The sequence below is a fragment of the Ictidomys tridecemlineatus genome, chromosome 3 (genome assembly GCF_052094955.1).
Source record: "Ictidomys tridecemlineatus isolate mIctTri1 chromosome 3, mIctTri1.hap1, whole genome shotgun sequence".
Lineage (NCBI taxonomy): Eukaryota > Metazoa > Chordata > Mammalia > Rodentia > Sciuridae > Ictidomys > Ictidomys tridecemlineatus.
Window position 1 is genome coordinate 189,200,907 of NC_135479.1, and position 13,717 is coordinate 189,214,623.

The following is a 13,717-nucleotide window of genomic DNA, read 5'->3' on the forward strand; positions in this document are numbered from 1 at the left end:
AATAAAACTCCATGCAAAAATTAGAGTGGTAACAAGATCCTATTAGCAAATTTTCTTAGTATGCATTGGTTAAACCATGGCATCAGTGCTATGATAGGGGCAATTCAAATTATCACAGATAATGAGCTACCTTATTGATTACTATCCTTTTGTAACCCAGCATAGTTCAAGTAGAATAACCTGTTTAGAGTAATTAGTGATTGAAATATAAGATATAATGATAATATTACATTAGCAACTTTAAATTTCAGTCTGAGTTTAATGCTTTCTCTTTTCCTGCAGGAATATTTTCTATAGTTAGTGGGACATAAAAACACATGATACCACTTAGACATGGTTTTAAAAAAGTTGTGTTTTATAAATTTATTGCATTATATGAATGTATAGGCTTTAAAGTAAAGACACACATTTTGCTCATGGATCCAGAGAACTAAGATAGTGCTTTAGGTATATCAAAGTTTATCTGGAAGGTTGTACATAAGAGAAAATGAATACAATATCAGATTTTGCAAAATGCCTAAGCAGAATACCTTTTAAGTTTAGTACTTGAGAATCATGGTATTTCCTATTAAATATATCATTTATTTTTAAATACATTTAAGTGTTTTAATAAAATATAAAATAAAAAATCAAGCCATATTCATTAAATTGAAACAACTAAATTAGATGGGAAAAATTCTGATTTCTGAAAATTAACCTAACTACCTCTGTTCATTGAACTTTGAAGACTCCCTAGAGTAATGAAGTAATTAGGTTGTGCTCCTGAACTGGATTTCTTAAATATGGGGCAGCCAATTTTTGAAACTGTGAATGGAAAAAATGCTTGGCCCAAGGGATTGGCATTGAGGTGAAGTGCCTTTTCAGTAGTTCAGATGTGGCCTCAGGTTTTGTAACAAAGACATTTATTTAGACAGACATGTGAAATTATGTGTAGAGTGAAGTCAATTATTAGATGTCCTTCCAGTAAAATTAAAAACTGTTTAGGTGAAGCACTAAAGATAGTGGTGATACAGGATTGGGTAGTATATAAATTTTCTGTTGCTACTATAACATATCAATACTGATGTAAGGCCTTAAAAAAATTTTATTATTTCACAATTCTGGAGGTTTGAGGCCAAAATAGGTCTTACTGGGCTAAAATCAATAGTCAATAGGGCTCTACTACTTGTAGGTTCAAGTTAGACAAATGGCTAATTCTACATACTAACATACTAGTGATATCTGTGCATATACTTAATTACTTACAATATAAATTAAATATTTTGGATTATAGCAAGATTCAATTGATTATAAAAGTAACACCCTCCCATGTTCTGAAAGGGATTGAAGGTAAGGTGACTTAACATATATATAATAAAGGGTTTTCATTATTGTTCCTGACTTTACACAATGGGAAATGGGTGGCAGTAGTTAAGTTGACAACAGTGATTTTATTGTGAAGATAGTAAACATTATGGCCCAACCAAAAGTCTCATGATAAAATGACTCCAAATTCTCAAAAGGTGTATTTTTCTTAGATAATAGTTTATCTACAAAAGCTATAAACAACACAAATGTGAAACTACTTTTCTGTGAGAAATATAGTTATTGGACATTAAGTATTTGTCTAAATTGAAAGGAGAAAAATAAAACTACATTTTTAATGAAATATAATAAGATACATTAGAAAATACCAAACATATTACAGAAAAAAAAAGATCAGCATAACCTTGGGTAATTGAAATCATCTTCTAATATGAATTTCAATTTATGAAGGTAAAAAGGGATATATTTCACTAGAGTCAAAGTTAAGGCTCTAACTGAACACGATTAGAATATAAAAAATTAACAATGTTGGAATCATTAGCAGAAGGGCTATTTAAGACAGCACACATAATTCTTAGGACTCAAGGAGAATCATTTCAGTTCCACCAGTAATTACTTATAAGCCTTATCTTAAGAAAACTTTCACATTTCCAAAGGAAAATGTATATCACGTTGACAGGAACATGAGAAACTCTTCTATCTGAAACTTTTAGGTTATGACTTAACTGACAACAAGTAGGCAATATTAGGATTTTTATAATAACATCCAGATCAGGCCTTTATTTGTCCTATATAGATAAAAATAAACTCTGAGCTTTACTTCTCGACAAATCACATGCATTTCAGAATGTAAACTGATCGATTATATTACAACTCCAGGTGCTCTAACAAAGATCAAAATGTCCACTTAAATTGTGTTTCTTTGCCATGGAGCTCTGTGATAACAACACTGAACAAAAACAGCAGGTGGATAAGTTCTGTCAGTGTGTCAGTTACTTGACACACTATGGAGTGGGAAAATCCAGGCTGTTTGTGCCCCTTTTGTATGCATGTTTAGGTATGGACACTGACATCCACTCAATGTGTAGAGAGCCATCATTTGTCCATGAATTTCAGATAAGTGGACTTGTATAATTGCAGATGGGTTGTCTGAACCAGAAATGAAAGCAATTGCTCGAATCAATAAAAGGGTGGTAGCGTTAGCTTTTAAACTGATTAAATAGTCAGTGTTTATTGGGTTGTTACCATGGCAGGGCCACTCTTCTGAAAGCTCTATGTCCTTTGACTAATTTAGTGGTCACTATGATACTGTGAGGCTACTAATGAGGAAAATAAGCACAGCAGACTTAATTATTTGCCTGTGGTGACCCATCCTGGTAAGCAGTAAAACTGAGATTTGAATAGGGAAAGTTTGATTCTAGAGTTCATGCTCTTCCTGATGGTGTGATAAAGCCAACTATAGAAGACAAAATGACTCTATGGATATGACTCTTTTAAATGACATGCAGTCATTTTGTGATGCATAGAGATGTACATAGAAAGAAAGAAAGAATATGCTTGAATTTAAAGAAACATACAAAGAAATGGCTAGAGGAAAAAATCTAAATAGCATACTAAATAGATAGCCATACAAAACTCCAGTCAAAAAATAGACTTTTTAAAATATCAATAAGTAGTCAAATTAATTATGTTTGGTTTTCAAATGGGTATTTTTAAAAAACGTTTAAGTATAGATTCATCATTCTGGAATAAATGAAGCCTATAAAGGTCATGGACATCCAGGCTTTAACAACATCTATCATTGAGAACTGACATTTGAGAAAGATATTGAAGGATGAGTTGCCAAGCTCCAGGTGAAGTGAGAAGGATAATGGTAAACAGCTCCTGCAACCTCCTGAGTGTATTCTGAAAAACAGGTGAGCTCAGTCTCTTCGGCAGAGTATCACTGTGTCTGCAGATATAAGAGGTAATTGTTACAATAAAATATTTAAAAATCTTGTATGTGGTGCTAATAATTGAGTTTTCCAGCTCACAAGCAGTGGTAGAACTATTAGAAGAAAATGAACCTGTGTCTCAATATTTCTCCCAAGATAATTCTAGCATTCGCATCCAAAGAATCTAAAGAACTTTCTTACAATAATGAGGTAGAGGAAATTAAATGGTTTATTGAAAAAAGAAGATAGAAGCAAGAGACCTAAAGGGAGAACCAAAGTAAGGATGATGAATGTTTGATAATGACAGCAGGGGTAGGAAAATCAAGAAAAGATGGTCTAGCTTCACAGATGTTATAAAAGAGAGAATGGTAGTACCTAATATGGTTGATGATGGTAACAGCATTATCAATAGCAAATACTTTTCCTTTGTTAGCACTGTCCTACTTCTCTATCATATAAGATCAATGTCTTTATGATCAATACTATTCTTCCAGATGAGATAGGAAGATTAAATAATTTGCCATAATTATAGAGGTAGCACATGTCAATGCTAAAACCAAAACATAGGCTGCTCTTGTCTCTGTGCCTGTGCCCTCTCCTACAGTGCCACAACTGCCCTCTTGAATTAGAATGTTGAAGCAACACAAACTCATAGATGTTTCTGATTTTATTTTTATGTTGGATGAATGTTGAGCCCCATCACCTTCTTAGTTTGTCCTCACATAGTCTTCTCTTCCTTTTTGTGTAACTATACTTAATGTTTCTTCCTTTTCTTATAAGTACACTAGTGCTATTGGATTAGGGTCCACATTGATGACCTTATTCAACCTTCCTTACCTCTTTGAAAGTGATATGCCCCTTAGGGCTGGGGTTGTGGCTCAGCTGTAGAGTGCTTGCCTAGCACATGCAGGCAATAGGTTCCATCCTCACCACCACATAAAAATAAATAAATAAAACAACAACTACAATTAAGAAAACAAACTTCTTTTGAGAGAGAGAGAGAGAGAGAGAGAGAGAGAGAGAGAGAGAGAGAGAGAGAAAGAGAGATTTTTTAATATTTATTTTTCAGTTTTCGGAGGACACAACATCTCTGTTTATATGTGGTGCTGAGGATGGAACCCGGGCTGCACGCATGCCAGGCGAGCGCACTACCACTTGAGCCACATCCCCAGTCCACAAACATTTTTTTTTTGAAAGAAGAAAGTGATATGCCAAAAGTCACATTAAGGATTAGCACTTGAATGTATGAAATTTGGGGAAACATTAATCTACCCATAACAGTCACTGAAGGACAATAAGATTAGTATGTGTGATACAGAGTCACTAACAATATTGTCAGGGGAAATTAAAATTTCAGATTTAGATTTATAAATTATCAGCAAATGGAAATGTGGGTGATAGCAAACAGAAGGAATATGAATTGAAATATGAGAACAAATATGAAATCCTGAGAAACACCAATGTTCAGAGGGAAGGGTACAAAAGAAAGATAGCACAGGAGAATACAGTACAAAAATTAAGGTAAGTTGATGCTGGAGGAGTGAGCGCGATGGCAGGGTGAGCTGTCAGCAGTTCTGATTGCAGCAGAGGCATCAAGTACAGTGGGGATTGAAAATACCACCATATTTGGCAACTTGGAAGCCCTTAATGATGTTAGTAAATATGTTATCAGTAGAGTGTTTGGGGGAAATGAGCAGAGTATTGGACAGAGTAGTAGCTAGGCGCTGAGGAAGTGGGAACAGTAGGTGCAGACTCCCCTTTCAAGATTTTTAGGTGTGAAAGGAAAGGAGGACATGGGAAGCAGCCAGAAGGGGACACAGATGGTGAACTGATCTAGACCATAAAAGTTTGTTTAGGTTCACAGTGAAAGAGAAGGAAAACCAGCACTAACCTTAGGTCATATTTCTTAGGATTTCTTATGACACATCTTAGTATCTGGTATAGAGTTAAGGGGGCATGGGGTTATTAATGTGGCTGGAATGTGATGATAAGTATTATCCAAAGTACAGGGATGAAGACACAAATTGGTGTGAATATACTGTGCATACAATCAGAGATATGAAAAACTGTGCTCTATATGTGTAACAAGAACTGTAATGCATTCTGCTGTCATATGTAAATTTTAAAAAAAAGGAGAAGCTTCTAGGCAGGAGAAATCCAGGACCTGGACTTACTCTCTTCCCAGATTAAGGTTGAGAGGAGTCAGGTGAGGATGTGAAGACCAAAGCCAACATACAAAAGGTCACCCCATTTTTATAAATAGAAATAAGTGTTGATCACTGTGATTCTCGTGTGCATCACTGGGTCCTACAAGAAATTCCAAAGCAATTATGTTTTTAATATATAAGAGACCTGAACATGTTCGCAGATTTAGATATGTTTGTAGATTGAAAGGAGAACGAAGGAAGAGAAAAAAATGATTAAACTACAGCAGAGAGAAAGAGCAACCTCTACAGAGGTCCTCACGAAGATGGATGAGATGGAATCTGTCAATCAGATGGGCAATTTAAATTTAGAGGAGGAGGGGGCATCATAAGGTAATATTAATGTGCAATAAATAAAGTAGCTCAAGAGACTGGTCATTATCTTCTACAGAGTTGTAGAAATTAACAAGGAAGGGATACAATGATAAAATCCAAATTGAAGCAATATAAAGAAATATGGAGAACCCTTGTTTTCTAGTCCTGAATATCAGTATGTAAATACTTTCTCAACTGCTAAAATCCAGGGCTGAAATCACTTCCTCTCAGGAAGGGACACCTTTCTTATCTGCTACACAGCATCAGTGGCATCAGAGGGATCCACCAGGAGACTTGATTTACTTCTCCGTCTTTGCCACCTGATGCCTGTGGACTTTCCTCTCCAAACTCTCACTTACCTTTACATCCCTGGCCCCTCACAGAGCCTGCCTCTCCCAGAGCAGTACATGACATTGGGGGTGAAATAACATCAAAAAAGAAAACACTTATGCTTGCAACACTTAAAAAAATAATATATTTTATAAGTGGAAGAGCTGATACAAAGAGAAAACTGACCTGAGAAACAGATGATATGAAAATATGTATTGCTTCAGTTGGAGAAGGATAATGAATGGCATCATTTTCAATTCCCACGGTTGACAAAAGATTTCAAGTGGAAATTCACTGAAAGAGTTTAAAATTTGGAGCTCTTTGAAGAAATGTTGTCTCACCTGTCTAGCTTAATACATGACAGACAGTTACTTAGTTGAGGAGTGAACTCTAAGATATAATATATCAACTCTACTGACAGGTGAAGGACTAATATAAAGATATATTTATTTAATTAAATAAAGTGGAAAGACAAATAAAAATATTAAGAGTAACGGATTTAATTTTTTCTATACACTGTATCAGATCTCATGGTCCTTCTTTAGGTGATTTTCAAAATTCAAAACCAATAAGGAAGAAAATAGAAAGATGATGGTTCATTTCCTATACTTGCTTGCTTGAAGATCCCAACTTAATGCTCAACATTTTTCTTGTACAGAAGTTTAACAAGAAAGGATATATTCTAAAAATTGAAAATTGGTTCAGAATGTAGATGGCAAGGTTAATGGAGATTCTAATTTCCTCTTTTTGCTTTTCTGAATTTCCTACTATTTCTGCAGTGGAAGTAGTTTAATAGTGAAATATACTATAAATGAACATAGGGCTAGAATTAGTTAACTCAGTGAGTGAAACCATACCACTACTAAATTCATAATAAAACTCTTCTATTTTTCCTATTACCAGAAGTTCAAACTCCTTTTCTTGAATCCAGCTCCATACTCCCTATCTAATCCTATTTCTCACATACTGACAACAAGCAGCTCTGTTTTAGGGACCAAGGGAAGCTCTCATTATCCCCTGTAGTAACGATGACAGGATTCCACTACCTTTGTTTTTTTCTTACTTATATTCCTTCCTTTCTTCAAGGTTCTCAACATTCCACTTAAGTTTCATTTCTTCCCCCCAAAATCATTTTTTAAAGTTGCTCATGGATACATAGCTCTGTGTGACTGAATGTCTTTTTGGGTAAATAAGAACCATTAAAGCTTATGTTGTATTCTTAGAGTGTATATTAAAAGTGAAATATCTATATTAAAAATCTTGGTTGAAATGCAGGGTTAGCTGCTCCCCAGCAGGGTCCAAAGCCTGGGTACAGATCTGTTAGGTACATTCAACTTTGCATGATGCTTTTCATTACAGTGGGCATTTGCTTGAATGCCTTACACCAAATGTTCCTCTTTTCTCACCTCGAAGCAGTATTCTCTTATCATCTTGTGGATCATTGGCCTGAGTGCTGAAATTCTGTCAGGAAATTTGTTGGTTACATTTTAATGCTATAGGCTTTCCAACATAACACAGAGAAGCCTCAATACAGAAAGACGAGAATAGGCAAATCCTGTTACTGTCTGACCTCCTGGTCTGTCTTTATATTTAGACTTTTTTTCATAGACTATTTCTAGTAATAATCCTTCATCTTCCATTCTTTGAACATGGAATAAAACCAGAGAATTTTAAGCTGCAAAGTTTAAATATCTAAACTTTTTTAAATTTTACTACTTAGAATAAGTAAAACAACTGAAATATTTTGTGTGTGTGTGTCAGAGCATACCATTCTGTAAAAATTCCACTTGTTTTATTTATTTTTGAAATTTGTGGTCTTCTATCCACAAATGGAATGAAATTAATTATTGCTATTAACAGCCTCCAGGCACCCTAATAAATGTAATGTGGATATTGAAAGGGAAAAACAGATTTTCATATCTCAGAGCTTATAATCCCATGAGTGAGAGAGGTCTTACTCATGTAGTAACTCAGAAAATGAATAACAACATTTAAACAATGGTGTGGGTTAAAACAAACCTACTTACAGTTCTAATTAAAATCTTGAGTGGCACAGATGATTAACGTTATTAATTCAGAAGATGAAAGAATAAGTTTAGATGTAAAATTTTAAAGACAGCTTTTGGTGACAGTTATAATGTTGGACACTGTGTAACTGCACACAGAGTAAAAAGAAAGGAGAGGGGAAAATGAATGTAGGAAATTTGGTCTTTTCTAAGCATGTGAAGAGTTGAGGCATAACCTGCTTTTTCTCCTCTACATATATACACTTGTCTATGACCATGGTGCATGTGCATCCTATGTGTGGATGTGTTTCACTTCCACTCTTGTATACTACATGCTCATATTAGTATGACAATGTCCCATTTTAATAATCTCTTAAAGTATGAAATCAAACAAGAACATGATGTGCATCTATTTAGAGGGAGTTGTGTCTTTTACTCATAGATTTATATACTTGTAGCAGTCTTTTTAAAAAGTACTTCATAAGAACAAAGAAAAATTAACTTCAAGTTCTATTTTTAAAGACCCCCCCTCTCCAATACTCCAAATGGTACATGTATCCTGAGTAGGGAAGCTGCCTTCACAGAAGTAAAGAAGAAGAAAAACAAAATATCCTCTAGGGTTTACATTGTCTGGTTTGCTTTGTGTTTAATCCTCACATTCCAAGTTGGCATTTCTCTGTACCCATGTCTAAATTTTGTGACATCTGCATGGGCTAAAGAGATTTATGCCTTTAAAAAGTTATTTTATTTAAAGGCGTGCATAAATTTCAAAGCATGGCAATTCATTATTTAATGCCTTCCTCTCTGATGAAATCCTCTTTTCGAAGACTTTGAATATTTCTTCAAAACATTATTTAATATAAAACAAGATGAAAGTGACTGCATATCTTCCAGATGAGTAGGATGGATTATTTTCTTTCAACTCATATCTAAAATTTTAAATAGCTTCTTAGTTTCTCAAATACATGTTTCATTGCTTCAACTCTATCTTTATTCTGAGGACCCAATATAAAAAAAAGTGATCTTATAATTCTCATAGTTTATAATAGTGTTCATCTGAATGGAATGAGAATGTCTTGGTTTTGCTTTTACTTTTTGGAATTTTTTTCTTGGCATTACTAATGTAGATATTTTTATTTTAGTTTTATGAGAACATAGGGTCCTCCTTGCTTAGAATATGCATGCTTTTAATGAAAGAGATATATCACTTTTCTACATGTCAATCATGTCACAAAAATTACTTCGAGTTGCTAGAATCGTGCCTAATATGAGGTGAGAAAAATCACCTGTCACAACTGACAGAGAATATAAAGTGGCAAGGTCATGATGGAACATTTTACTTATAAGGCAAATTGTCTGTATCAATGGTGAAAAGTTAACAGACTAATGTGAAAAACTTTAATGACAACTTTTGCTGTTTTGATCACACCAAGTCACACTTGCAGGTGTGCAGTCACAACATTGAAAACAAACTATTTCTTTCCATGCTGCTGCTGATGGTCAGTATGCCAGGGCAAGCTATAGAAGCAGGCCTTTGTGTTAATGGACTCTGTTTCTAGAGCTGTTAGGGACACCTGTCATGGCTAAATTGAAAGGGTCACACTTGCATGTTTTGTGACCATCTGTTTTAAACAAATTCAGGTATTCTTTCCACCAAAAGAAGAGAATATGAATTCAGCATTCAGCCATGAGTCAGAGCAACTGGTGCAGATAAGAGAAGGTGACTGGTTGAGTGAAGAAAAAGTACTGGAATGGAAGATTTGTGCAGAAAATACCATTTCATATTAACAGAAGCCAGTGGATGCTGAATGTTGGAAGGATACTCCTTATTCACTAAGAGCTAGATTTCTAGGGTCAGAAAGAGATACCATTAACTTCTGCCCAGGTCCTTATTAAATTTGTAATGTTGGGCAAAATACATCTTTGATCTTTATTTCCTGCCTTTGTAAAAAAAAAATATTATGAAAAACCTGTCTTGGGAGTTGAGAGAATTAAATATCGTAAGGAGGATGAAATGTTCTACATAGTCCCAGTGCAATGGTAGTTTTAATGTTAATTATTAAAATAATCCTCAGGCACATTCAAAAGTTAAGAAAATAGTATTGTCTGTTTGTTTCCTCAATAAATAGCACTAATAATACTAATGCTCATGTGGAACCACCACTGCACTCCTTAGCAGAGGAATAAGCACATGCTTAGAATACCAACCACAAAACAGAACAGATAAAACAACAAAATTCAAAGTAGAGGGAGACTATTAGAAGCTAATCTAATGAAGGTGACTGCTTCACGTTCTTCAAGATGTATGTTTTATGTTTTATTTAAAAATAAAATATTATAAGTTAGCTAATTGAAAAATATTTTTGAGAAAATCTACTAAATTAATATTGATACCTTCTAAAGAATTTGGCTTTTAATGAGATTAGAAGGTAACAGAACTAAAAGCTATCCTCTGAACCTAAAGGAAAACCAGTTAAAACCAGATCAAAGTCTCTAATTAATGGATTCTCAGTTAAAGGAAGTGACAATGCTGTTACCACAAACTCACTCTGAAATATCCACACCATAATGCATTTGCTTCAATTAATGAATGTGTAAAACTAACACAGTCTCTAGTTCAAGAACATTTGGATACATCCCTAATTCTTTTTCTCCAGGGAAGTGCAAAAATAATGTCTTAGATCATATTCTCTAGAATTCCTAAGTATTACAAATTTATTGGCTGCAACATCCCAAATTCTACTGGGATACAAAATTTTGTACTTCAGTAATTATTTATATCTTAGTGTTACTGAAGTTATAAGCTCTTGTAATGACTACTAGACCAAATATATGGGGATATAAGCGGGGGAATTGGAGACTGTTCTGTTAGGGAGGTGATCAGCATTCTTAAAGGGGAAGGTAAGGCATAAGCCAATCCTGTTCCTATCCTTATTCATTCCCATAATCAACATTTTCCCAGGCTTTCCCCTTTCTGAAGCTTGTGCTTATATTCCACTGGGTAGATAGAACACAGAAAAAGTAAATCAATCAAAGGTAAACTTCATTTATAAATATGGAGCTATGTGCATTGGTGGATTGAAGATTATTTTCATGTGTGAGAAGCCAGTTATTGAGATAAAAACAGAATTTGGATTTTCAATTTCTATGTGTGTTGCCATATAGTAAATTATGATGGAGAAGTGGGGGAGAAGTTAGTGCATGACATAAGGAAAATATCATCACAGAGGAAGAAGAAAAAAAAATTCTATTCCAAGCAGGAGAAACAAAGATGATTCAGAGGAACTGTTGCTGCCTGGTCACAGTGCCAGTGTCCCTGAACTCCAGGACTTTGACCCCAGATAGGGAAATCAGGGTGACATTTACAGTGAGACAAATCATAAGAATCAAAATCATATCTGGCTTCTACCCTGTGTTGAGTTGGAAACTCTAGAGAGAAATTCCTTTGTAAGAAATCTTTTATCATTGTAGGATGGCCATGAATGCTGTCCTGTAGCACTGTGGGCTGCCTTATAGCTCTGTGTTGCTCAGGAGAAGTAGTGGCTATGGTAACCCTTATGGTAGATACTCAGGTGCAGCATTTGGAAGTAGAAAGAAGGCCCTGGAAGTGTATTTCTAGAATAGCTATGGTCTGACTGTAGCATAGGGGAAATCTAGATGATAGAATGTCTGTTAAGTAAAGAGTACAAAAATGCTGAAAGGACACAGACCAAAAGGTTGTAGAATCACAATAGAAGAGAGTAGAGTGAGAAGATTTTATACTTAAAGGCCAAAACAGGGATCATAGACAAGGGGTATCATCAGTGGATGATAGCAATTATCTCAAAGTTATAAAGACAAGGCATCTCCATGTACCCTCCCATCAGGAAATTAACAAAATTTCTCTTGTGCTAAAGGTTCACAGGGCAGAACAAAATATGAAGTTTTGGATTGACTGAGTTAAATGAAAGAAAATAAATTTTAAACTTGCCATGGATACCTTGAGTGATCAAGTTCAATTTTTCCCTTTCCATTCATAATACAAATGAAGACTTGACTTTTTTAAATTATAGATAATAAAGTAATTCTAGTTATAAATAATAGTAATGAACACCTTCTCACTGGATACCCATTTTAATCTTCATTGTGGACCCACAATAAGAATTTCATCTTCATTTATCTACATATTGCTCTGCAGACGTTTCTCAGGGCAGCTTAGATCTGTAGCTCAGCAAGTCATGCATTGTTTTTGTTTTTAGAAAGAGAATTTTAGGAAAGGAAAAAATTTGGTGCACACCATAACTGCCTCTTACTTAACTAATCTATAGGCAGGGGTACCAGTTACTGCCAATCCAGACTGGGTGTGTATCTATAGCAATGATATGCTTTGTTTCAAAGTCCTGTCAATAATTCCTTTTTTTTTCCTGTTCTCCCTTGAACTTATTTAAGTCAGTGTTGGTACCAAAAACTGCTCTTGTCAATGTCACCAAGGACCTTCGTGTTGTGGATCCAATCATTAATTCTCAGTTCTCATCTTTGTTGGCTTAATGGGAATATGAAATATTTTTTTTTCACTTAACTTCCAGGATAATACATTTGTCTGGTGACCAAACTCTCTAACTGTTGTATTTTAATCTCTCCAGCTGTTTCTTCTAATTTTTTTTTCTAATTTGTAAAAGTTGGAGTGCCCCAGGCCTCAAGTTGTGTATGTCTTAATTTTTCTCTTCTTCCTTTGGTGATCACATCTGGGTTTCATATTTTTATGTGCTATCTATATGCTAATAACAAATCTAATTTGAGTTGAAACTTTTTTTGAAATCCAGAATTTTTAAATCTAATTAGCTGCTTGTTGTTTTCCATTGGATATACAATAGGCATTTAAAAGTGAACGTGTTCAAATTTGAATTATTTGTCTTCCCTTACTGATCTTTTCCTCTGACCTGTTGTATGCTATTCAACAGTCATCAACAAATCCTTACAGTTGTTCAGAAAAACCACTTGAAATCATAATCTATTTGTCTCATGTATCACACTTAATCATCAGGCAACTCCATTATTTCTATATTCAAAGTGTCAGTGTCAGAACACTCTACCACATTCAATTCTGCCTTCCTACTCCCAACAATGCTCATCTTTTCCTGGGATATTTTAATTGCTCCTGGCAGTGATCTTCAAGTGCCATATTCCCTCTTATACATCTCTTGCTGAACATCACTTTCCAAGGGCTTCCATTAAAAATAAGCCATGTTCTATCATTCCTTTGCTCAGACTCTCCCATTTATTTCAGAAGAAAATTGGAAACATTGTATTTATCAGCATTTTTTCCAATGGCATGAAAAGTATCTAGATCCTAGCAGATAGTCACTAAATTCTTGCTGCATGGGTTAATGAATAACAGATTCTCACCTTATTTAAAGTGGAAACTTATGTCCCTGTGGTGGGCTATGAAGCTATAGCATCCTCTACTCCTCAATCCCATTACATTTTTAACCCCTCTCCTTCTACTTACTTCTGGTTAGACCCAATATTCCCAAAACCCATCAGGAATACTCTTGCCTTAGGACTGGAACACTAGCCATTCCTCTCTGAAATACTCTCCAAAAGGTAGCTTCCAGAACCCTTACTATGTGTCTTTGATAAAGAC

The 13,717-nt window shown here is 34.8% G+C and overlaps 1 protein-coding gene across 18 annotated transcripts in view; it reads right to left on the reverse strand.

Moving 5' to 3' along the window:
* Positions 1–13,717, reverse strand: part of Robo2 (roundabout guidance receptor 2) — a 1,537,051-nt gene that overhangs the window by 998,286 nt on the left and 525,048 nt on the right. The window lies entirely within an intron of this gene.